Raw genomic sequence first — 23223 nt, 5'->3', positions numbered from 1 at the left:
TCAGTACCTCTGACTAGAAAATCACCAGTCATTAAAGCTCATTTCTCCTTCTCCTTCTTCTTCCTCCTCTTCTTCCTTCTTTTTCCTTCTTCCTTCTTACTTACATGATAACATCTATAGTTCTACTTTGTCATTCTTCAGGGGACAAGCAATTGCTTTCCTGATCAGAGCATTTATTTACTCAGAAATAGACTTAAAGATGTGTGTATACTCATACACTTTAACTTCAAGAATCACAGAATTGTCTTTTCTCTTCCATTCCTTCTCAATGTCACATTCTTCAATTCTCCAACCTCCTGACAAGTATCAAATTTTCCCCCTGACACTTTAAATACTTTTTCCCCCTTCTCATTGAAGCCCCAATTTCATTCTTAAGGGACTCTTCATTGTCCCAAATCGTCTGCAGTTGATGGTATATTTCCCAAGACCCTTCATCTTCTCTTCTAAGAGAAAGTTGCCAAACTTTAAACATAGTCCCTGACTGTGGCAGAAATGAAAACATTAAACTGAAATGTGCTGTGCAGAAGTATACCTGCTCTCCATGCTAACTGAGATTTGCACCCTTTAAAAATACTGATGGAATTTTATGCCTTATCTCCTAAGCTTGCCTTTAAGACTTCACAACCTTTTATCTCCTCTCAACAACTTGACCACACACCCAACCTTCTTTCTGTTGTCTCACAACCACTTTATAGCCACACCAACTTCATTCCTTTAATCACCTTTTAGCTCAACAAATTGTTTCACTTATCAATTTACCAATTTGTCTTACTTATGTACCCAGTCCTACCACCTACTTTCTCTTTTTCCACTCCTTGAGCCCTTCTCTTTGGATCTTCACATTCCTTGCTCTTTTCTTGAAACTTCCTACTGAAACTAGAAGTAGAATCTGGATGTTGAGATTTTTCTTCAAAATTTTCACTCGTTTCTCCACAATTCTCCAAATTTCTCTTCCCTATATTCAATATTTGACCTTTTTCACAACTTCAGATGCCTATAGCAGCCAGGTGAGATAGTGGGTAGAAGCTAGAGTCAGGAAGACTTATATTTGCATCCTGCCTCAAACACTTTCCCAAGCAAGTCAATTAATCTTTTTCTGCCTCAGTTTCCTTATTTATAAAATGGGGATCATAACAACAGTTACTTCAGAGAGTTGTTGTAAGGAAAAAATGAATGCTCTGAAAAATTTAAAGTGCTATGCAAATTTTAACTATTTTACAAATCCCCTTTGTAGTTTCCTTCCCTTTATTCAGCTCAGTTTTTGTCTCTGGTTCCTTCTGTTAGAAATTTATCCCACAAAAACTAGAATTCTTCACTTAAATCACATCTTTTTGTGTCTCTTTACTTTCATTCTTGACAACTTATAATTCCTTTCAAGCTGACCTTCCTTTTAAAATATTATTCCATTGGATTATGCCTATCTGTTAACATTTCTACATTTTGTTTGTTCCTTATTTACATTTTTGTTTTCTAATTCATGAATCTCTTTCTCCCACCTTCATACAGAATCTTGTACATTTACCTCTCATGCTAATGAATATTTGAACTATTGCCTTTGCACTTTTTTCATTTTGGGAGGTCACTCAGACTGACCTCAATTTACATTTTTCAAAGATGCAAGTATTTATTAGACATTTGACTTATTAATCTTCTCCATTAAAAAAAGGCCTACACCTTGGGTTTAAAGCCATCCACTTTACATTGTCCTTTAAAATAAACATTTGGATGAAGAAGAATGCAGAAGAATTCAATTATAAAAAATTTAGCTAGCAAAGAAAAATCCATTACTTGATGTTCTCATAATTACCAGTATATGTATGTTCACATACATATGTATGTGCAGAGAGTGAAGAGATATCTTGCTTGTATATTGGTATCCTTAGCACCTAGCACAGCAACTGTGGCATAGTAGTTGTCTCATAAACATTTGTTTAATTGATTACAAGACCTAATACAATCTAAATCTAATCACATTATGCTTGCATAAGCACCCACCCTTGTTACACAGATATGGCTTTTATGGATGCATCAATGGTCCTACTCTACAAGGGAATCTGGATTTAATTTTAAACACTTTTATTTTCTGAACATCTGTAAAATATTTTTTCCCCTTTGGAGAACTATCCAAAGGCAAAAGGGCCTTCAGTTCTAACAATCTCTTCTGTTTCTTTATCATTGATTTTGAGTATTTTACTCAAATATTTCAGTATTACCATGGCTCTGTGAACTCTTTAATATGGGCACTCTCTCAAACAATCCATCCACACCTTCTTATCCTGTGCAATTCTGGTCCGCATCCTCCCATAAATTATGCATAGAGCATCTATGCAAGGTGCTAAAAGGTTTCTTTTAGATTTTTAATGTGTCTTGTGGGTACCACGTAGACCAGAGTTGCTTATCTGTTATCCCTTCTTCTACCTTCTTGACTGGCCCCTTCTCTTTCCAATAATGTATTTTCTGAATGATAAGGCAACCTGGGTAATTACAGCAATTTACCTCTATGTTCTCATGTGTTAAGTATTTTAATCATTTGAAATAATAAGGTAAAATATTTTTCTATTTCATTATTTGCTTTCTGCCTAATGAATCACTTAGCTATGGATGGATAGAAGGACAAAGGAAAGATATGTTCTAATTGTTCATGTATCACTGATTAGTTTACAATTCTTTCATCTTACCTTCCCAAATATACACATCATAAAAATGGCACAATAAGATCTCAATGTTCAATGATATCTTGAGGGAAAAATATAATTATCTGGTAGTAAAAGGCCAGAACATATGAAACTGAAAACATAACTAGAATGGGATTTAGAATTTGCCAGTGCCTGCCACCATACAATGTAAATTCTAGTATAACAATTACATAGGGACACCACCTGAGTCCCATGTCTTTCTCAGGAAAAACCTTCACAACTGATGGGGTGCTTGGGTACCTCTGCTAGGACCCCAATTCCAAGACTATATTTCTCCCTAGCCTCAAAACACTGTCCCTGGCAGTTTCTCCCCAGCCCAAAGACACTATGCCTAGCAATTACTCATGAATGGACCCCAGCAAAACACTTATATCTCTCCCTGGTATAGTAATAAACCACACCTGTAGCAATTATTAGTTTTAACTGGCTTTATACTGACTCAAAAGATATTCAGTACGCACTGGACTATCTACATCAACTCCCTGTCTCATTATTGCACTATTATGTGTATCCTAGACTTTATACATATGTGCACTCCCTACATCTATCTTCTCAAACAAGACATTGATTTGTGGCAGACTGGGTAATGCTCAGTTGGCCCAGACCACTAGTTAACTTAGTGATGTAGCACACCTAAAAACCACACCTCCTTGTCCCCCTCCCCACCCCACCTTGGGCTTTTCCCAGTGAACTCTGGATGAAATACTTGCACAGTAGATACAAAAAGTGCATGTTCCTTTAAGAACTGACCACTCCATAACCACTCCCTAATACCACCCCACATTATCTAGTTAGCATATTTGGCACAAGTTTTACTATAGATTATCTTATATAAACTGTACACCTCTAAGGTCTCAGGCTCCTCAAGGACTTTTGTCCCCTGAAAAGCATAAAAAATAAACCTTTGTCAATTTGACTTAAAGATTGCTTGAGTCCATGAATGTTTTCAAGACCACCCTGTCCTGTACCCTCTTTCTTGAGGGACCCCTGAACCCCTCAAAATCATATCACAACCACCACAAGTATGAAGGGAATGGACTACCCAACAAAACTTTACAAATGGTTGGACTTTTCCTTTTGGCCACTGATGTGGCCAAAGTTAAATTTCCTTAACTTCACCCAAATGACGTTGGCCTAGGTTTAACCATTCCTAGTTAAGGCTCTATATGAGAACACCTTTACCTTAGTTGTGGGTAAGAAATCACCTCCAAGCAAAGCACTTCAAAGGCCACAGGCTGGGGCTGGGGCAGGTTAGACTGAGAAAAATAAGAAAACTTTACAAGGGCGCCTTTAAAAGCCATGGTGGAGAAACACCTAGAGGAAACCAATAACTACCTCCTGTCAGGGACTGTCCCTGATAAGACTGACACCTGGTAGCCTCATTTTGAAATTCAGTTTACTTCATATTTTTAACATGCATCACTAGACCACATTGGTCTGGTATTAGTGATCGACACCGTAAGAAAATGTCAGTTTCTTCATCTTTTAAAGTGAGGATCTTAAGCTTACACAATCTCTCAGATCCCATCCCTCGCTGACATTCTATCAGGCTATGGATTTACAGAAGTTAGCTAATTAAATTAAATTATTTTTTAAAACACCCTTTGATGCAATTTACTAAAAAAATATTTCTCTAAGCATATTCTGAGTAATCCATTCTCAGTTTATTATTTTATGAGGCATTCTTAATTAACTTTTTATCACATAAAATTCTATATGTTTAATGTTAATGTAAGGTTAATGGTGGGTGGGGGGAAGAGTTAAAGATCTTCCCAGCCCATTAACAGGCCTCAGATACCTTTTGCTAATTTCTAATGAGGCACTGGGTCAGAGGGTCCTGCCCTCCAGCTCTGTAAAGTGTATATATACTCTGAGGTGAGGTTTTACTTTGCCGTTTATTTTTTGGAAGAAGGTTCTTGTGCCAGACGAGACTCTGCCCAGTGGCTAAGATGCCCCCTGGCTTTGAAAACCCAGGTGTTGGTGTTCTCTGGTAATGATGTATGTATTGTCTATGATCAGATAATTGGAAGCTCTGTCTGTTGTTCTTTCTCTTTATAATTTCTGCTTGTAATTTCTGTTTGTATTTTCTCTGAAGTTCAGGGTTCTGACTTTTCCCCTGAACTAAGGGAATGATATATGTGCTTGATTAGAGGAGATTGTTGACCCCTTAAAGTTGCTTTCTTTTTAGAAAAGCAGATCTAAGAACCTGTACAGCAGGTCCTCCTGTGTATGCTGGAGTCCTAGTTGGTACAATATGTCACTAATTTTTCCATTCTATTCATGAATTTCTCTTGGCTTATAAGTCATTATGACATACCAATTACACACACACACACACACACACACACACACGGAAGGGGTGGTGATAAAAAGACAGATAAAAAGACAGAATTTCCTGCAAACTGAAATACATTATATGTAGAGAAAGCTACAGTTATGGAATATTAGAATTGGAAGCAGCATTCTAGATAATCTTATACATGTTCGTTCAATTCAACAATCATTTATTTAAGGGCCAGGCATTGTACTTGCTGCTTTGAATACACAAAGACAAAAATAAAAGCAGTTTTGATCTTCAAGAAGTTTATGCTTTACTGGGGATATAACATGTAAAAGAGACAAGTAAATACATGATATTTTGAGGTGGGAGTGAGTACCAAGACTAATGGAAATTAGGAAAAGCTTTCCAACAAAAGTAATACCTGAGCTTAGTCTTGAAGGACATTAAGGGTTTGAAGAGATGATAAGGAAGGAAGAGATTCTAGACATGGGAGACAGCCTGTACAAAGCTGGAGAAGGAAGAAAGAGAATACTGAGTTTGGGGAATAAGAAATAGGACAATCTGACTGAAATGTAGAGAATATGAGAGTAGGTAAGAGTAAATAAGTCTGGAAAGATAGACCAGAGCTTTAAATGCCAGGTTGATGAATTTGCATTTTTACCAAAGGTAGTAGGGGACTATGGGAGATTCTTGAGTGGAGACATGTCATGTTCAGACCTGTGGTTTTGGAAGATTATATTTGGTAGCCCTCACACCAGAGGTACTGGTCTTCCCTGAACACATCCTACACATTGATAATGAGGTTGAGGCATGCATTGCCAGAGTTAGCTCAGTGTTTGGAAGGCTCCAAAAGAAAGTGTGGAAGAGAAGAGGTATTAGGCTGCCTACCAGAGTGAAGGTCTACAGAGCCCTTGTGCTGACCTCAATCTTGTACGCTTGTGAAACCTGGACAGTATACCAGTGCCGTGTTAGGAAACTGAGTTGCTTCCATTTCAACTGTCCTAAGAAGATTATGAAAACCACCTGGCACGATGATAGAAAGATAGACAGACAGACAGATAGGTGATAGATAGATAGATAGATAGATAGATAGATAGATAGATAGATAGATAGATAGATAGACAGATAGATAGATTTCTGAATTCATATATACATATATATATAGGAATATTTTTTTCCACTGGACACTAAGGACCTTTCTCAAGCTAAACTGCTAAGCATTCAAACTCTACTACAGAGAATGCAACTCCAATAGGTCAGCCATGTTGATTAAATGCCAAATATACCACTTGCCTAAAAGATTATTTTAAAAAGAATTCACACAAGAAAGGTGCTCACTTGGTAGTCAGATGAAGAGATACAAGCACACACTCAGGGTCTCTCTGAAAAACATTAGAATTGATTGTGTGACATGGGAGACACTGGCAAAGGACTGCCCAGCATGGCATGTCCTCATCAGAGAAAGTTCTATATTGGTCTGATAAGCCATAGTCTATCACACTGTAACTTGAATCTAACATAATTACATTATTTTGGTCCTCTTCAAGAATGAAGAACAGCAACCATTTGGTAGCTATATGGAGGATGGAGTGCAAAGGATAGAGTCTGTAGGCAAAGAGACCAGTTAGAAGGCTAATACAATAGTCTAAGCAATACTTACATTGGTAGCTGTGTGAGTAAAAAAAAAATGGGGCAGATCCAAGAGATGCTAAGCTAGGACGTATTTCCTTACTCCCAGTCTAGTGGTCCTGCTGCCATTCTGTATTTCCCTTTTAAATATCTGAACACAGCAAAACAACTATCTGTAAAATTTTTGAGATCTACTTGGCTATAATTCAGTGGTATGGGTCTACCTATGGCCAGCTATCTCCCTCATTCCTGGAGTGTGATAAACAAAGCAGTGGACTTCAAGCCAGAAAAATCTGAATTCACATCCTGCCTCAAACATTCATTGGATGTGTACCCCAGGGCAAGTCATTTATCCTCCCTCAGCCTCAGTTTCCTAATCTACAAGATGAAGATAATTAATAGTACTTCCCTCCTAAGGTTATTACGGGAATGAAATGTGACTAAATATGTAATGTACTATGCAAACCTTAAAGTGAAATACAAACTCAGTTTTTAGAAATTCTAAGATAACGCAGTCATTTCTTTCTAATAATTGCCACAGTTAGGAAGCAGTTATTCCTTATTGGTCAGAATTAATTACAAAATAGTAAGGTTTGGGGTTATTTTGTTTTGCCATTTCCTCTAACCTGTGAAAACTAAAACTGTCAGTAAAGAAAGACAATGTATTAAATGCTCTGCTATTAGAAGAATGAGATTTCTGGCATATTTCTAATTGAAACCCTCTATGATTACTAAAAGTACTAATTTGTCCTAATATCTATTCAGAAAGCATCATCCATACCAGGGATGGTGAACCTGCAGACTCAAGGTCACATGTGGCCAGTGAAGCTCTTTGATTGAATCCACATTTCACAGAACAAATCCCCTTAATAAAAGGATCTGTTGTGTAGAACTTGGACTCAATCAAATTATTCTATACCCTTCTCCTAAGCAGACTGTAGTTTATACCCATTAAGATCATTTCTATTTCTTTCTCTTTTTATCATCAACTAAATGTTATCCATCTTGCTTATGGGTTTCCATACAAACATAGATTTATTTTGGAGATAAAATTTTTTCCGACTCTTTAAATTTGGTTTATGTATTTGTACATATATATATATAAGTAACCAAGTTTAATGTATGTATACACATATGCACATAATACAGTATATATATATATATATTTACTGCTATTGTCATATCCCAGTCATATGTCACTTCCTGTCATTTTCCATCATGGAAATATTTAAAGCTTCTTTCTTATTAAAATTGAAAATATCAAGACAAAAATATTTCTCTGATCTAAAATACTTTTCAGACTTCTCTGGATGTGAATACAGTAAAAGAGAAAGCATATACCTTAGGAAAATGGATTGAGTGGTAACCAAAATTTGAATGAAGAATGCCTCTTTTCTTAGATTATTGATTTCTCTGCCATTGAAGTAATAGGACTATTGGTCTATATAAAGGCAGTCTCCATTTTGTACATCCCCTGAAACATTAATTCCATGACCCACTCTTTTCCACAGAAATACTGATATTGACGAAGATGATATTCATTTGTTTATTCCAGGAGGACACTTGAGGAGAGTCGATAAAGTGACTGAATAATCACTATAATGTTAAGTCCAGCTTGGATTTTAACATATTCTGATCTTTTTCTTGTTCAAAATTTGTAAAAATATTACCTCGGATTTTCTTGGGTTATGTCCAATGGCATGGGGAGACTATGCTATTTTGTATATATCTCTTTCTCTAAACTAAAGATGGCTTGAATATTCAGTTAATGTAAAATTAAATGAAATTATTTCTGACAGAATTGTTCCTAAAACTCAAAAGTACAGTAATGACATATTTCATATTGGTAATACTTGAGAGATCATATTTATATTTTTATATTAATATATCAAGTTCATCTTCTTTTTTACCCATACTCAGTACATTTGTAAATACATATCTTAGTCCATCACCATTATTCCTCTTCTATGTTATTTCCTCTTATATTTCCACCTGATGCATTTTATGCTATATGGTTATCTTTCTCCATTTCTTTTAAATTTCAGTTTAGAGTCCTGTTGTGGAGGTATCCATCAATTGGTGAATAGCTGAATGGTTTATGCATGAAAGAAATACTACTTTGCCAAAATATATGACAAAAGGGAAGGTAAGTGTTAGAGGAACCTAGGAAAACTTGTGTGAACTGATGAAGAGTAAAGTAAGCAGAACCAGGGAAATAATTTATACAATAATGATATTCTAAAGACAAAACTTGGAAAGATATAAGAACTCTTATCAATACAATGATGACAAGAGGACAAGTGATGAAGCATAATACCCACCTCCTTGACAGAGAGCAGTGGATTTAAGATTCGAATGAGGCTTCCATTTGTTCATGGCCAGCAAGGGAATCTGTTTTGCTTGACTATGCATATTAGTCACGAAGGTTTGGAGCTTGTTTTTGCTTTTCAGCAGTGGGAAAAGATGGGAATAAGGGAAAAATGCTTATTAATGAAAATTCTTTAAGTTCTTTTGATTACTTCAAAGAGAATTGATTCAAATATACTTTTCCCAATCTATCCTTTTTTCAGGACCCATATCCTGGTATTATAAGTCATGGTATAGATTACCAAATTTTGTTCTTCAAAACCATCCACAAGTAGCCATTTCTTCACTTAAAACACTCTCTCTTTTCTTTTTTACAAGTCTTCTTAGGTTCCTCTGACACTATCTCTTCCTTTTGTCATGTATTTTGGTAAAATAGTGTGCCTTATGTGCATAAATTATCTAGCTATTCACCCACTGATGGACACCTCCACAACAGGACTTTAAACTGACATTTGAGGGAGATGGAGAAAAATGTGTCAAAGCCACTATTCACAACTGGAAGAAATGAAAATATTGCCTATGTCCCAGAGTCATTTTTTCCTATTATATTTATACACATACATGTGCATAAATGCATGCTCATACACACACATATATATCTTGTATATACATATATAATATATACATATAATATATATATACACATTCTAGTTTCTTCTAATATCTTCTGCCCTGCAATCATCAAGTGAAATGAGTAGATGTGGGTGGCTTTGATGAATTTCTCTCTCAGATAAGCTCTAGCAAAGGCTCTCTCCCAACTAGTCGTATTTTATCTCCAAACCAACTAGCCATATTTTATTTACATAGAATCATAAGTATATAAATACCACGACAGATTTCTTCTTTTGAGGACCAGTAACAAGTTTCCTGAGATCCACTAGGTAGCACCCATAGACTTTCTCAGCTTTGGTTTGGACACGAGATGCTGCTGATTCTTCAGAATGCATAAAAAATCTTTAGAGAAAACTTTCCCACTTGTAACAACATAACCCTAGTTCAGGTCCTCCTCACCTCTCATCTATACTATCAGCCTCCTACTTGGCTCTGTAGCTAACCTCTACCCTTTCCAATCCATCCTCTGAAAATCTGCCAAATTGATATCCTAGATCTGGCCCAGTCACTCACTCCATTACAATGGCGCCAGGGCTTCCCTCTTTTTTCTAGGATAATATACAAACTTTTTGGTTTGTTTTTTCAAGCCCATTGCAATATGACTGTAATCTACATTTTCAGGCTTATTGCACATGTAATCTACATTCCAGACAAGTTGGCCTCTATGACTTTCTATTTCCCCTCTCTGTAACTTTGCACTAGCTGTGCCTTCCACTTAGCATGCACTCCCTCCTTACCTCTACTTCAGAGAATCCCTAGCTTCCTTCAGAGCTCAGCCCAACTATCACTTTCCATAATTGCAAGTGTCCTTACCCTGAAATTTCTTGGAATATTGTTTGCATTTAATCTATAATAAATATAAGATGATTGAGGACAGACCCTTTTTTTTTAATTTTTAATTTTGTATCTACAGAGCTGATACCCAGTTCCTGGCACTTAGTAGACACTTAATAAAAGCTTGTTATTTGCTGAATCTTCTTACTTTTTATGTGCTTTACTGATGTCGAGGTTAGTCTTCTTTTCCAATCTGTATACTACTCAATTTTTATATTAATTTTTTTAATTTTTCTTTTCTTCCTTAGAATCTTTTTTCTGCATGATCCTCTTCCTGAATTATTTCTTCTATCCTATCTGGAAAATCTTTATCCAGTCCAATGAGTGAGAATAGAGGATTGTGGTGTTAAAAACCCTTGTACTTTATCCTCTAGCAGGAAAATGTATTTACATTAACATTACAAATGTAAATACGTTTACAGCACACACAACTGCTGACCACTGCAGGAAGGTTGGTTAGCCTGGTATATATTCTCCAAGTCTCTGGAATAGGGCACTTGGTGTCCATACTTCCTGGGTCTTGAGCTGAACTACAGTGCCTAGTGATTCCTCCTAGAAAATCCCTCTGCACACTGGCTAGTCACAGAAAGACCCCTGGGAATGCTGCTAAGTCTGTCGAGCTATTTGCTTTTTCCTTGTTTCTAACCTCTGCTAATCTGCCAGGTGGTAGTAATTAGCACTGATTTGTACCATACAGGTGTCAAGCCCAGGCTCTTTCCCAAAAGCACATACGTCCCACAAATCCTTGGCAGTCAGAGTGCACAATATCTGCCTAGCCTCTCCTCTTGTCTCACGTTCTTCAGAACCGCAACTTTTAAATACCACCTGGCTACTTCCTGAAGCTTGCTCCTAACTTCTTTGGCTATAGGAAAGTTTCCATTTATGTTCCAGAGTTAATTTGCCTCAAATCTGTGGTTCTCAACCTGGGATCTATGCATTTAAAAAAAGTTTGGATACCTTTATTTTATTATAATTGATTCCCTTTGTAATCCTGTAAATTTTATTTTATTCATTTAAAAACATTATTCAACAGAATGCCTTGGGGGTCCATGATATAAAAAAAGGTTAGGAAACACTGCTTAAATCTTCTCAGGCTTTCTTACATAAACTCATTTTTGTTTGAGTATTTTTACACACAGAGAGAAAAGCAGCAAATCATAAATCCCTATTGCATATTTCTTGTCTCCTGGATAATAGTCCTTATGTCCAATTTTTTTTTGTTTTTGGTAATTAGACAGCACCCCTGTACCATTAAAAAGTCTTCATTTAATTCTACTTGAACATGAAAACAACGGAAAAGATTCTTGCCTATTGTGGGAGCCTAGCATCTTTCCCCAGCTGCAGAAATGCTGTTCTATTACATTAGATCAACCCCATGGTGGCTGGATGGACTCACAGCAGTTGGCTCTTTCTATGATTACAAAATTATAAGTCCACTGTGGAGTGTTTAATTTATTCTTGCTTCACAGGGCTGGCCCCAGTGTGCAAAGCACAGACCTAAGAACCTTGCAACCTTGAGAAGAAGCGGAAAAATCTCGTACTGGACCGAAAGAAATTTCACCTGAGGAGACAAGGGATACAATAAGCAAGCGACAAAAATATGGAAGCATCTACACAACTAATAATTGTGTAACTGTTACTCCACAGGAAGGAAAACAAAGTGTGAAGATTTGGGAAGTCTAGAGCAAAACCTAACAGGGCTGTGACTGTCATGATGGGCAGACAGCTGCCAAACAGGATGAGGCTAGAGGTGTCTCCAAAGACAAGCAGCATAAGGTAGTGGGGAGAGCTCCAGACTTTGACTCATTAAGATTTGGGTTCAACTCAACTAATCAATCAATCAGCAATCATTTATTAAGCACCACCTGTGTACCAGACACTGTTCTAAATGATGGGGTTACAAAGACAAAAGTGTCTACCTTCAAGCAGTGCTCATCCTCTTCGGAGGACACAACATATATGCATATAAATATGTTCTTCTAATAAATACAAAACAAGTATAAGGTAATTTGTCAGGGTTGGTACTCATAACTTGGTGGAGAGAGAGGGCATTAGAGCAGTGCTCTAAAGGACATTGGGAATTACACATTCCATGAAAACTCAGCATTTTCAGACACAAATTGAAGATAGAATGTCAGAGACAAAAAATAGTAAGAAGGCTAGTTTGTCAACGACTCTAAGTAAAGTGTGCTTCTCCACCTTATAGCAAGGGCAAGCAGTTGTGATCATGGGCAAATTCTTTAACTCCTTTGGGTCTTGATTTTCCTTATCTGTCAAATGGGGATAATAGTACCTAATAGCTTCTGGTAACAGTAGCTAGTGCTTCTAGAGCACTCAGAAGGTTTATAGGATGTTTTGTATCAATCATTTCATTTGATCCTCACTTCAACCTTGGGAGGCAGTTACTATTATTATTCTTGTTTCACAGATAAGGAAACTGAGGCACCAAGATGTCATATGCTCAGAGTAACATAGCTAATAAGTGTTAAAGGCAGAAATTCCAACTCATCTTCCTGATTCAAAGTCCAGGATTCTCTCCACTTTGCTATGTAACTGCCCCAGGTCAGGAGGTTGATGTCAATCTCAAATGAGCCTAAACACAGAGGTGTCAAACCCCCATGGGGATGGAGGAGGGCATGAGCTGCCCCTAAAACTCCTCTGGGCCACCTAAACCAGGTTAAATTGTATTTGCGAAATATGAAACAAAATTAATTTTAAAAATACAACATGGGGTTTTCTAAGTCAATATGCCACAGGGATCTGTTCCTGTTTGAGTCTGACTCCACTGAAAAGCACATTACAAATACTAAAGTTCTATATCCATACTGGCATCCTTGTTCTCAGATGTATCCCAGAAATGAGACATTGGAGCTTTGAAGGAAGATGAGATGATATGCAGAAGATAGAGAAGGGTATTCCCAACAAAGATAGTGGAAATTGTGGATGACCCCAGAGAAGGGACAGGGGAGATGATGGGGGAATCCTAAATATATTAGACTGACTGGTTAAGTTCAGATAAAAGGAAAAGTGGATATTTAGGCAGCAGACTCTCCTACGAGAGGCCTTAAAGACTGTGGTCAGGAGTTTTGATCTTGTTCAAGAGAAATGGGTGAGATTCTCAGGAGATATGGCAAGTTAATGTAAAATAAATTTATTTTTTAATCACCCAAGTACATGAGTTTGATGGGCAGTTAGCTAACTCAGTGGATAGAGTATTGGTCCTTAAGTCAGGAAGACTCCTCTTCCTGAGTTCAAATGTCACCTCAGACACTCTGCCTGTGTGACCCTGGGCAAGTCACTTAACCTTGTTTGTCTCAGTTTATTCATCTGTAAAATGAGCTGGAGAAGGAAATAGCAAACCACGCTAGGATCTTTGCCAAGAAAATCTCAAATGGCATCACAAAGAGTCTGATATAACTGCAAAAACTGAATAACACCACAGGAGTTGTAGAATTTGTCTTCATGAGATTTTCACTGCCACTAAGGCATAGAAGGAAAGGCATGTCAGGCAGACTGCCTAAGCGGGTTCTAAAACTCACCTTTCCCATTTTGCTTCTTTATACCAGGAACAAAGGAAGAGGAGCCATGTCAGCTAACTGGAGAAAAACTTTATTTGCCTTTTTAACGTTCACATCTGAAACTGGCAATTAAGTTGCATGGAGTTTTATGGCATTTCTCCCTAGCACATACAGGGTAATGTAGCCCAGGAAGCCAAATGATTCCCCAACTGGTAAGAATTTTGCAGAAATGTTAACAGATGAAAATGACCAGGCATTGCATGTACATTTCATGGGGATGCTGTTATCTGCCAGTATTTATTAAATCAGTGCTACCAAAACTATTCACAGCATTCCTTGAATTGGATTAAACAAATCTAGGGTCTCTTTTCATAAGTATATAATCTATTAATAAATTTTAAAATAATTTCAAAATCACATTGCATTATAATTCCTCATTTTATAATATTAAAGAAAAGTTGAAGTTTCATTAAATAATCTTCATTTTAAAACATGGGGCTAAATAACAAAAAAGAAAGACAATAAATAGCAGTAGAGAGTTATGAGTAACATAAAAAATAGCTTCCATTCCTATTCTATTTTTGAGATTTACAACCCATTTTCTTCACCACAACCCTATGAAATAGATAGTGCAAATAACAGGATTGCCATTTTACAGATGAGAAAACTGAGGCACGGGTTTAGAGGTCATATAGCTAGGAAGCTTCACAGTCAGTATTAAAATTCAGAGTTTCATGACTCCCATGTCAGTAAAAGCTTGTGAAATATGAAAATGACATTCCCATAAAGTGTCATCGCTATTTCTGATTGGAATCTGGCAAATTCCCAGAGAAGTCATAAATCCAAAGTTAAACAACATAATATTACATGAAATGGAAGCTGTACAGCTTTTTGTTCTTGTTTTCAGATAGATTTTGAAAAGAAAATTTTAGTAGTAGGATGATAGTAATTTCACCATCACCCCAATTTTTTTTAATCCAACCTATACTGGTATAGTAGAAATAATGCTTGATTTAGAAGACACTATCTTTAGTGCCCACTCTGCCACTGGTCAGATGTTTAATCCCGGTCAAGTCATTTAATCTTCTCAGACATACATTTTTCTATCTATAAAATGAGAGAATTGGATTAAGTGAATTCTAATTACTTTAAAATTTCATGATTATAAATCTTAAGGATACTCAGTATATACAGCTTTATGCCCCTAGAGGGAAATTAGACATTGATCCAGTGGCCCTCAAGATAACTTTTACTTTTTCAAACAGTTCATGTGGGCAGATGGAACTAAGGAAGGAGCCATGGACTGCCATCCTTGAGCATATCTGATAGTATTTAGCCCTGGAAAAATTCTCTAGTTTTATGCAATAAACTGCTGTACTTGGAGGCAGAAAAACATGGGTTCAAATCCCATTTCTGACTCTTTTTAGCTGTGTGACCATAGGTAAAACACTTAATATTTCTGAATCTCAATTTCCTCATCTGTAAAATGCAGATAATGACATAATCCTGCCTTTGCAAGGCTGTTATAAGGTTCAAACAAGATTATACGTATAAATTGCATATAAAACACCTTCCAAACTTTAAATGCTATGTACATATCAGTTGTCATAATTATTGTAATTCATCTTGTCTTCAAATTTTTTTTAACAGATTTCAGAGAGAAATGATTTCTGAACAAGTTACTGTCCTGCTAGCATTCCTTCATTTTTAATGTTCTGAAAACTATTGCACAGATGGGTAAAATAACTTTTTTATATAATTGAATAAAAGGATTGAGATATAAACTCACTTTCTGTTGTTTTCCTGAAAGCATCTTTGGAATAAATCCAGTAGCAGTCAGGAAATCAAGAATGATATATACCTCATCCAGTTCCCATGGGATTTTGATCCCTTCTTCTAGGTCCTCTACATTTTGAAAGTGTTTCATTCAATGTAGTTTTAAGATTATGGGTATTTGGCAACCTCCCTTTTGAAATTAGAGCAACCTCCATTAAAAATATTATTCTTCAATGTTTATGGAATAACGCAATGTCCAAGAGATTGCAGGAACAATTTTGCTTGTGATAATGGTTAAATTCCACTACAAATTTTTTTTGAATTGCCAAAGACATTTCTGAGGCCCATATTTCTAGTATTAGAATTTGTCATCTATTAATTTAGGGAAGATAGCAAGGCACAAGACCATGTCTTGTTAGATATTTGGTAGGTACCAACTTTTTGTAAGTGATATAGTACATAATTTCACCATTATCATTAAAGTTGCTATTATTGTTATGTTTATCATTTCATTCTCATTTTTTTCTATGGAATTCAGATAGAATTGGTCCCACTACAAGTTTCTCTATTACTGTTATTAGCATTTAACCTCCCTGTGCCTCTGTTTCCTCATCTGTAAAGTGAGGCAGGGGAACTACATGACTGCTGGCCATAAGAATGTGATGGTTATTTAAAATTCATTTTCTCAGAAATTTACCGTAAGGCTACCATTTTGTTTCTCCAATGAAAATATATGATGATCCTGAAATGTCAACTCTCTGACTTTTCATTTCCACTCATGGTCATCTTTTACTCCAGCAGCAATGGAGGATTTTTGGTTTCTTTTACTTTTTACTATGGAGAAAAAAGTTCTGTTATCATTTCTGTCCCAGGCATGCCCTCTCACTTAATCTTTCTTCCCATAAATGCTACGTTATTTGACTTCCTTTCTAGTGTTATATCACGTGCTTCCAATAAGCCTTTGCTTTGAGAAAAATAAAAGAACTTTTCTCAAGAGGAAAGTATGCATCTTTAAGTTCTAAGAAAAAAATTCCTTGAAGTCTCTCTGCTGTTGATTCATCAGATGCACTTTCAAGATTTGGTATAAAAATTTCTACAGAATATGTAATATGCCACTCTAGTAATAATTAATTTAGACAATTATTTAAGCTCTAATATATTCAAGGCCCTATGTTCCCAGGCACTAAGGATGCAGAGACATAAATGAACATACCTTCTATTGGGGTGGGCTGGCTGGGAGGTGAAGATAGGACATGAGCAAAGGTAAGTGAATATAAAGAGTTATGGAATATCACAAGGTAGGCAGGGAGTAAAAAGGGTGTTCAGTCCTATCTTGTCAAAATTAATTTTGTCTTGTGTATTGTTCTAATAATATTTCTATCCTACTTAGTATGATCATTGATCTAAGCTGGAAGGGACCTCTGAGGCTGCCTATTCCAACCACCTCTCATTTACAGATGAATAAACAAGCCCACAATGTTAAGTGATTTGTCCAGGTTTAGGATTAGAGGCAATATTTGACCTGAGATCCTCTGACTCCTGAGCCACTGTTCTTTCAAGTTTCATTTGATACTGAATTGTGACCCCCTTGGGCGTTTTCTTTGCAAAGATAGGAGTGGTTTGCCATTTCCTTTTCCAACTCACTTTACAGATGAGGAAACTAAGGCAAACAGGGTGAAGTGACTTGCCAGGGTCACACAACTAGCAAGTGTCTCAGACCAGATTGAACTCTTGAAGACGAGTCTTGCTAACTCCAGACTTAACACACACACACATACACACACACACATACACACACACACACACACACACACACACATATCAAGCCTTGCTCTTCTCCTAACTATTTTTATAACCATTTTACGTGTGGTCCATATCACCTGACTTAGGAGTTAAGGGACTTAGATTCGAATCATGGCTCAGCACTTATTAGTTGTATTGCTATGAGCAAATCAAATCATCTCTCTGCACCTCGGTTTCTTCATCTGTAAAAGGGGCATATTTGCAATCAAAGCTTTGTCAACTTAAGGTACTATAGGGGTGCAGGTGACTGATTCTGCAGCACATGATTAACCTTTGAAAAGTTTTTCACTTTGCTTTGACATTTTCCTTTCACTCATCACCACACGTGCAATATTACCTCTTTCACTGGGAAATGCTGTCCTGATGAGGAGATACAACTGTGTGAAGACATCCTGTGTAGAAAGGCTTTCAAAATCCCCAAATGTACAGTGATAGAACCTAAAGCAGTAGGGACTAAACCATCACTTAATCAGTTGCAATGGCCACTTGCCAGCAATGATATACATGAGATTTCCAAGGGTTAAGAGAATGAGATGGAAAATCCTTTTTTCAGAATTAGATTCCCTTGTTGTATGAATTTCTTTTATGTTCTCCACTGGCAGAAAAATCTCTGAAAAGAAGAAATGTTCTGCAATCCAGTGACTGTCAGAATTCAAGATGGACAGGCTGATATATTTAGTGGAAAACCTGCACTATAATAACAAGTGTTTGAGACTGTGAATGTATATGACAACTTCAGTTATGGAGCCAGGAATGGCCTATGTTTCTGTCCTACAAAGACCAATCTATGTTCTAGAGAATTTGGTCAGGGTCTCATATTTTGTCAATGTCAGTACATCATTAGGTATATCTATCTGTTCTCCAATGCTCCTGCTACATAATTGACCTGCTTCCTTTTCTGGTCCTTGATGATATGTTTATACCTTTATCTCATGTGCCAGCCATTATTGATAATATGCTATGTGGTCTACTCATGATTTAGATAGCATGCATCTTTTCATTCTCCTTTGGTTCATGTACAATTGAATTCTCTAACACCATGGTGTTCTGTGAGCCCCAGTCACACAGAAGTACCAGGAGATTGTTTTGTTTTGTTTTGTTTTTAATTTGGATCTACAATCTCATCAAGGATAGGCAGTTTTCAGTATAGAACTCAATCAAAGTAAATCAACAACTCATCTGTAGCTCAAAGTATTGGAGGTAGATTAAAGGCCTTGTCTGTGGTCATGTAGTCAGTATGAGTCAGAGACAAAAATTGAACTCAGACCTTCTGACTAGCTCTGTACCCTAAGACCATGCTACATTTCCAGAAAGGAGAATACTGGAGTTCAAAATGATTGGCTTTGGCACCGGTGACAAGCTTAGGATCTCTGAAAGCACAGCACAGTTTCCTAAATGTCATCAAAACAGGAAGAATTGCATATGTCTTCTCAGAGCACAAAAGATGAAGAATCTCTCCTCATCTGAGCTCTTATACTAGTTTAGGGGCAGAGAGCCTGTGGCCTCAGGGCCACATGTGACCCTCTAAGTCCTCAAGTGAGGACTTTTGACTGAATCCAATCCTTTTATTAAGTTGCATTAAGTCAAAGGAACACACTTGAAGACCTAGAAGGTCATATGTGACCTCAGGACTGCAGGTTCCCCATCCCTGAGCTTCACTCGGGCACATAGTATTGATTCATCGTTCTTTCCATCAATAAACATACTGTTGTTCAGTTGTTTCACTTGTGTCTGACCCCATTGACCCCATTCAGGATTTTCTTGACAAAGCTACTGAATGGCTAGTCATCTCCTTCTCCAGCCCATTTTTCAGATGAGGAAACTACAAACAAGGTTGTGACATGCCCAGGGTCACACAGTGCTTGAGGCCAGATTAGAACTCAGGAAGATGAATTTTCCTGACTCCAGGTCTGGCACTCTATGCGCTATGGGGCCACCTAGCTCCCCATCAATGAGCATCGTCTTACTAATGGTTTGAACACAGAGTCACATAGCTAGGTTACAATGTCCAACATTGATCACAAGAAGCAGTGCGGTAGGGGACAAAACCCAAACCACCAAACCACTTCTATATTCCAGTAAAACCATTTAGTAAACAAGTTATGTTTACTCTCTGAGTTTCAATTTCTTCATCTGTAAGGTGGAGACAAAAATACAATTCCTGCTTACCTCATAGAGCTGTTGTGAAGATCAATGAGACTGTCTGGGCAAGAGCGCTCTAAAGTCTATGAAGCCCCTTAAAAGCTGATTATTAGTGAGCACTGATTCATTCTTATTCTTATTGACTTTCTCATCCATCACTCCACTAAGCTAGGTTGGGCATAGTCACATTTAATCTTTATTTTAAAATTATAATTCCTATAAAGAAATCATATTAGTTCCTTCTCCTATTCCTCTTTTGTATTAAAATGGTTGATTGTGTTTATAACTGGAAAATTATAAATTGCAAAATTATAATTGCTTTCCTTGTTGCCTAACATGGGATAAGAAGTTTTATGTATACAAAAATGTATGTACATATGCATGTATATAAAAACAACCAGGCAAATGTAATATTGTTCATATCCATGTTTCTTCCCATTTTCAGTCTTTTAGATAGTATCTTTCTTTTTCTTTACTGTTTTTTATTTCGCTTTCCTCAATTCCTTGGAAGTAAAGTCATGTGAACTTTTCCACTTTCCAATTATTTGCCAAAACTGGTTTTCAAATACCGTCTATGAGGAGATTACTGAGACCATGGTATTGTCTATCCTAACACCTCACCCTCTGAAAGAAACTGAAAAATAGAAGTTTTGGATATTATATAAATTATTTCATTCATCTTCTTTAGTCACATTACTAGTTTTGCTACATAAAAAAAAAAACTGAAAAGAGATCTCATTTCCACAAAGTACTGAAAAGAATGTGGGTTTTGTCTGAGTTACACAATCTTAGTGCCAATATCATTTTGTAATATAGTGGCTGCATGTAATAGGAGATAGAAAACTGGCCTTGAAGCCAGGAAGTTTGGGATTCAAACCATGATTCTGTCATATGCTGACATGATAACCTTTCAGTGTCCCAAGAAAGTCTCTAAGTCAATAATTCACAGAGAGGGTGCTGACCTACTTTGATAGAGGGAGTTTCCTCACCTAGGAATTCCCTAGGCTAATTAAATCACAGGTCCTAACACCAACTTGGCATGTACCAAACCCAAGCAGTAAGAAGATTCCTTCTGGAAGTTGGTTTTCCCTTGTTTTCCTGAAAATACAAGTCTATAGTACTCAGATATTTTTGTCATTCTGAACCCATGGGACACTAAGAATGTCTGTTTAGCTTTTAAAGCCCTTCATTACCTGACCTATTCCTTCCTTTCCAGGCTTTGTACACCTTACTCTCCTCTATATACTCTTTAAACTAGTGACACTAGCCTCCTGGCTATTATCTTGCCCATAACACTCTATCTCCTGACACTGCTCATTTCTTCTGACTTGGAACTCTTTCCCTCCTTATCTTCTTCTTATGACTTCCCTGTCTTTTTTCCGATCTCAGCTAAAATCTCACTTTCTGCAAGAAGTCTTTCCCAGAAACTAATGCATTGTTAATGGAGTTGTGAACTGATCCAACCATTCTGGAGCACAATTTTGAACTATGCCCAAAGGGCAATCATTCCATGCATACCCTTTGATCCAGCAATACCACTACCAGATCTGTATCCCAGAGATTTTTTTTAAAAGGCAAAGGACCCACATGTACAAAAACATTTATAGTAGTTCTCTGTGGTGACTGAAAATTGGAAATTGAGGGGATGCCCATCAATTGAGGAATGACTGAACAAGTTGTGTTATATGAATGTAATGGAATACTATTGTGCTATTAAAAATGATGAGCAGGCAGATTTCAGAAAAACCTGGATTTACATGAACTAATGTACAATGAATGAGCAGAATCAGGAGAACATTTTATACAGTGGTAGTAATATTGTGCTATGATCAACTATGATGGACTTAGCTCTTCTCAGCAATACAGGGACCTAACACAATTCTGAAAGACTCATGATGGAAAATGCGATCCTCAAACAGAGAAAGAAGTATGGAGTCTAAATGAAGATCAAAGCGTAATATTTTCACTGTAATTTTTCATAGTTTTTTTTCCTTTTATTCTGTTTCTTCTTACACAATGTGACTAATATAGAAATATGTTTTATGTGAGTACACATATGTAGCCTATTTAACATTCTTATCTTTTTAGGGAGGTTCCTGAAGAACAAAGGATGGAGGAAAGTTGGAACTCAAAATTTTAAAAAATTGAATGTTAAAAAATTGTATTTACAAGTAATTGGAAAAAATACCATTTAAAAGAAAAAACTGTCTTTCCCAGTCCTCCTGAATGGTAGTATTTTTCCCACTGAGATTATTCCCAGTTCACCCAGTATCTTATTAATATGTAGTTGTTGGCTTGCTGTCTCGACAACATGAGCCCCTTGAGAACAGACTTTTTTTTTGCCTCTCTTTGTTACCCTGGTGCTTAGCACAGTGCCTGGCATATAGTAGGTGTTTAATAAATGCTTATCAATTGACTGACTAACTTTGATTATGTAGGAGCAGATTTCTGAGCAGCTCCTGATAGATTTCAGAGCAGAGGAGATCCCAATTATGTTTCTTACAGAAGAAATACTCCCTTCTGCAAATACTCAGAAACAGTATTTCAATTTCTTCAACAACTGTCTAGAATAACAATGTCTAATTAACAGCAACAATAATAGTAATATCTCAAGTTATTTAACAATAAGTCAAAGTGCTGTGATTTTTTTCAGTGGAGCCCTGCCACAGGTGTGATCCCATCTGTCACTTAGTCTTACAGGATAGCCTGAGGCTCGTGGAAAGCTGAGTGACTTGCCCATGGGCAATTATCAGGAGAAAACTGGACACCCAGGTGTCCCTGAACCCAGATCCCAAACTTCATAGAAAATGCTATGCTGTTTCTCTGGCTACACAAACAAAATTTATTCAGAGACAACAACAAATCAGTCAACAAGTATTCATTAGGGGTTATATGCTACTCCTAAGCACTGGGGAGACACAGAATATAAGAAACAATCTTTTTTGTCAAGAACCACACATTCTAATGGAAGAGACAAACATGAACATAACTAGGTACATGCAAGATATATACAGAGTAAATGGAACCTCATATTAAAGCAGCTGAAGAGACTAGGAGAGACCTCCTGCAGAAGGTGGGATTTCAGCCGAGTATTGAAAGAAGTTAGGGAAGCTGAAATAAGTGGGTAGAAGTTGATTATTAGGCCTACTTGAAATTGATTTCTAGTCAATAAATAAATCAGCAAGAATTCATCAAGTGCCTACTATGTATTAAGCACTCTGCTAAGCTCTGGTTGTATTCAAAGATAGACCAAACCATAAGAAACTGCTTAATGAAGCAAATACAAATGTATTGATTTACATAGAGAAGTCTAACTGCTGAATACACAAGGACAGTCATGTCAGCTGTTTAGCACATTATATTGCCTGGATAAAAGTCTTTTTGAGAAACCAAACTGAAATCAAAAGTTTTCTTTGTGAATACATAGCCCTGTAGACTAGGAACTCTTTAATCTGGGAACTGTGAAATTGTGTTTTTTTAATATTTTGAAAATTCTGTTTCAAAATAATTGTTTTCCTTTATCATCCTATGTATTTTGTTTAATACATTTTTTAAAAATATTCTG

The 23223-nt window shown here is 36.7% G+C and overlaps 1 long non-coding RNA gene across 3 annotated transcripts in view; it reads left to right on the top strand.

Moving 5' to 3' along the window:
* Positions 1-23218, top strand: part of LOC140505945 (uncharacterized) — a 42065-nt gene extending 18847 nt beyond the window's left edge. For 2 of the 3 annotated variants that reach the window (XR_011967714.1, XR_011967715.1), the window contains 2 exons: positions 8652-8752; positions 11889-23218. This is a non-coding gene — a long non-coding RNA (uncharacterized lncRNA). The remainder of the gene's footprint in view (positions 1-8651; positions 8753-11888) is intronic. The other variant, XR_011967716.1, reaches the window with a different exon arrangement.
* Positions 23219-23223: the final 5 nt, after the last annotated feature.

Source organism: Notamacropus eugenii, chromosome 5, assembly GCF_028372415.1.
Source record: "Notamacropus eugenii isolate mMacEug1 chromosome 5, mMacEug1.pri_v2, whole genome shotgun sequence".
Classification (NCBI taxonomy): Eukaryota; Metazoa; Chordata; class Mammalia; order Diprotodontia; family Macropodidae; genus Notamacropus; species Notamacropus eugenii.
This window is presented reverse-complemented; position numbering and strand designations above follow the sequence as displayed.